At 31.5% G+C, this 4323-nt stretch overlaps 1 long non-coding RNA gene across 1 annotated transcript; it reads right to left on the reverse strand.

Annotated features, from left to right (window-relative positions):
- Positions 1-388: 388 nt before the first annotated feature.
- LOC135203270 (uncharacterized) lies at positions 389-2761 on the reverse strand. The gene is made up of 2 exons (XR_010311890.1): positions 2634-2761; positions 389-612 (listed from the first exon to the last, which is right to left on the reverse strand). It is a non-coding gene; the product is annotated as an uncharacterized LOC135203270 (long non-coding RNA).
- Positions 2762-4323: the final 1562 nt, after the last annotated feature.

The following is a 4323-nucleotide window of genomic DNA, read 5'->3' on the forward strand; positions in this document are numbered from 1 at the left end:
GACAAGCTTCTTCCATCCAACATATAAAACGTTCACCATCTTAATAAGGCTCTTCAAGGGTCAAAACTCACAGTTAATGGAATGCTTGCTGCTGTCAAAGTATCTGCGGAAAATCTCAGATCCTTTCATACAGACAACAAGTTTAAGGAAATTTTTCAAGTTGTGCACAAGAGGAATGTGAACAAGCACACGAGGTTTGATGAGTATTACAAAGTAGAGTTCTTAAAAGTTATTGACAGTGCTTCAGAATATTTAAATCATAATTTCACGTTATCTGATCTCACAATGTGCCGTAACTTCGAAAAAATACAGTCGCTCATATACAACACTTATTATTTCCGGTCAAAGTATAGTGATACACCATAGATGAGAATAAAATACTGCATGATAATGCTTTAAAAATTATTTAATCACTAATACAAAATTTTATTAATAATGAACATTTTAATGACATTAGCAATATTTCTAAGACTTCACTTTATAAACTGCGTTGAAAACCATAGCTCCTTGTCTCTCAGTTTCATTGGAGGAACTTTCGTTTGTTGGCTCTTTCTGTTACTTCATTCAGATCAGTGTAGCCAAACGACTTACAGCCTCCCAGGCATCTCGTACCTGTTCAGATGATGATATTTTATTTAGAATTTTTTTAAATATATCAAGTTTAGGTGCTTCATCCAAATGTACACTTCAGACTGACAATGATTATTGAGTTTCCTTATCAAAGCTTGTCAGTAAGGGAATGCAAAATTTGTAAAGAAAATAAATCGAAAAAATTTGTTCTTTTCAAAAAATGCCTCCTGTATTAGCCAGCAGGGGACACAAAGGATGTGGGAAAAGGCTTATGAAGCAGGAGGAAGTAAAAATAAAAAATTAAGCCTGGCAAGTGTAGAAACTAGCAGTAATAAGAAGAGAAGAAAGTATGAAAATGCTGCAAAGAAGGAATATAAAACTTATATAGTGAACAGGAGATATAAAGGTGCATAAAAAATATATTCAGTTGTGATATGGACAGATATAAATTTTGGTGGAATGATAGAGACAAGCCATGAAAGAGCAGGCAAACTTGTCCAAGAAGAAATGGAAATACGTGAGAAAGACTTAAAATGAACAATGAAATAATAGTGATGATACTATGAAAAAGGCAATTCGTTTTCCGCGTAAGAACTGCAGACAAAGACCTGGTGGACATGAATTGTGGGAAAGTTGGTCAGACTTAGCAGAATGCTAGGGATCAGAGGCTATACTAGTGGAACGGGACCAAATAAATTACACAACTACTGACAGTTGATTTTCAATTGGCGTCAGGAGATACAGCTATGGAAAACTAATGAGGATAAAGTTGATACACTGAAATCCACTGAAATTCTACCAAGGCTAAGATTTAAAGTTACGACGTTGGATAAAGAAAAAATATGATAATATAAAAGTATGGAGATACAGCACCACAAAACAAATTACTTCATCACAAAAATCTTACAACAGACCAAAAGACTTTGTCCGCCATATCGGGCAAGAGATGCCTAACACAACAAAGACATATGTAAGTAGATGGGACAGAAATGAAATAAGAATGAAGAAACAAAGAAAAACACCATCATCGAAGCTTACTAATGAAGTCATGAGGGAAATAGAATTAATGGGAAACTTATTATAAATGTATATTAATAATATATTTATATATATATATATATATATATATATATATATATATATAGATATATATACACATATGGGGCCGGAGCTGGAGCTCAAAGAAGATATATCCCGAAGGAAGTAGTAGGGAAAGGCATCCTTATCTTTCAACGTCGGCATTGAAATAAACTGTTGAAAAATGAGAATGCCACGTTTACCATTTTGTCCCTTACTACTTCACTTTCTTTGGACTATATACATTTATTTATATATATACTATATAACTATACTATATATTTTATATAATATATATTATATTTATACTATAGTATATATATATATTTAATATATAATATTAATATATATATATAACTAAATATATTATAGTAGATATTATATTATATATTAGATATATATAATATTAATATATATTTATTATATACGTATATCTATCTATATATATATATATATACTATTGATATATATAATATATTTATTATAAACTATATATATTATAAATATATATATAATTATATTATATATAATATAATAGCCCTCAAAACTTCTCAAATTCTTTGCTCGTTTTGGATACAGTTGTCACCACAGAGCCTTGAGATCTAACTACCAAGAAATATGAAGAAATCATGATATCCAGTAGCAGGAAACAACAAGCCATCAATACCATAATCACGATGAGGTCACCTTGCCGACAGTTAACAGTTAACTGAGACCCTTCTACACTGAAGTATTCTTTTTAAATATAATTAACATTGCTTGCCTGCCTCTTTATTGAAAAGAAAAGATAATTGAGTACAATTTAAAGATAATAAATTTCGTTATCGCTTCAATCTATCAAAATTGATATTGGAAGTCTTTTGATAAGCAATCAAATCTGATAATCTCTCTGAAATCAACATGCAGTACTTATTTTAATTAAAACTCGAGGAGCAGTACTATGCAAACAAATTCTTAATTTAAAAAAAGTAACAATAGCAACTCACAGTAGGCAATATCTGAGATGCAGGTAGTGTAAAGCGATACCGGCCGGTGTCTCTCAGTTCAATTATGTATGCATAAGTAACATTCATTGCATAAGAGACCCAGTCAACAGATGTTCCAGCTGCAGGATCTGTTTAAAGGATTAGCTTTTTCAAAGTATACTCGTGGTTAGTCAGTTCTAAGTTATCCTTTGGCAAAATACTTTCTTCCCATTTCTCATCAAATAAAAATGACATTACTGCAATAGAAGAATATAAAAGAAGAGGGTGACTATAAAAAATATAATAAAAGGTGGGAATAAATTTAAATGAGAATGTAAGTTACCTTTACGTGCCACTCATGGACCTTAAAGTAATGCATATCACCATGTTATTACTCATATATCTGTTTGCAATGGATTATTCTTGATTCACTGCCAAAAAATGTCTGCGCATCGTAATGGAGGCACTGAGGAACATAAATATTAGCTGACTGCACAAAACAATCAGTATGGCACGTTCCTTTTCTTGAGTCATTATGAATAGAAATAATAGACCTATTTAACATATGAAGGCTTAAAGTCTTGCAGAAGAAAACAAATTTAATATCTTGATCAGTGATACAAGGTGTGGCATGCCCAATGAACAACTGATGTTTAGCACTCTACTGTATCAGATCAATACTGGGGATTGTCATTTCATACACTTTTCCTAATCCCGGGATTTCGGGAAAAGGTTACTGTTTTCTTGGGATCCCAGGAAAATCCCGATAAATCCCTGGATTTTATAAAAAAATTAATTTTATATTTTAGGACTGAAATATTGTAAGACTCATAGCACGTGGTTATTTTATTATTCCTAAAGCATTGGAAAAGATATATCCAAAATATATAATGCAAAAAAGAAGCATTCTATGAAATTAACAAGCAGAAAATTGAGGCTGATTAAACGCATAATTTTATGCAGAGTAATTGCTCTTGAAATAAGATAAGAAACTGGCACATCTATTTACAAATTATATGAAAAAATCCTTTACGATCACATGCGTTTGTAATATAACCCTGGTGAAAGAAAAATGATCAATTTTCATTACAAATAACAAAATTCTTAGACCAAAATGACTGTATATGATCACATGCTTTTGTAATATAAACCTGGTGAAAGAAAAATTATCAATGTTCATTACAATAACATGATTCTTAAATCAAAACGACTGTTTGTCTTCAAACGACTTCGAAAAGCGTAAACTTATATGAAACCTGCCTCTATGGCAGTTACATGAGAAATAAAACAACAAGAAAACTATATATTCATATAACGCTCTTCTGATGAAATAACAAAAATAGGAAAATAATAAATTTGCTTTGTAGCTTTTTACCCTCAAACTACTTTGACATGAAATATGCACGTAGAAAATTCAAACAATTTACATTGTTATCCCTTATACGAGTTCTGAGTCTTGTGATAAACAGTCCTACAGCTGAAAAAGCTCTTTCTGCTTCGACAGATGTGGGTGGTATAGATTCTAATGCAGCTGTTATCTTTGTTATGTTTGCTGTCTTTTCTCCAGTTGCTTGAAAAATTTCCAACTCTTTAGTTATGCTCCTGCTAATCGCCTGACTTGTTTGGGTTGTTTTAGGTATGCACTCTGTTTCTTTTTTTATGGCTCCCTCTAATTTCTCGAACAGCGTTGCTGTTCGGCTTTGATTTGGGT

The sequence above is a fragment of the Macrobrachium nipponense genome, chromosome 36 (assembly GCF_015104395.2).
Source record: "Macrobrachium nipponense isolate FS-2020 chromosome 36, ASM1510439v2, whole genome shotgun sequence".
In the NCBI taxonomy this organism is placed as follows: domain Eukaryota; kingdom Metazoa; phylum Arthropoda; class Malacostraca; order Decapoda; family Palaemonidae; genus Macrobrachium; species Macrobrachium nipponense.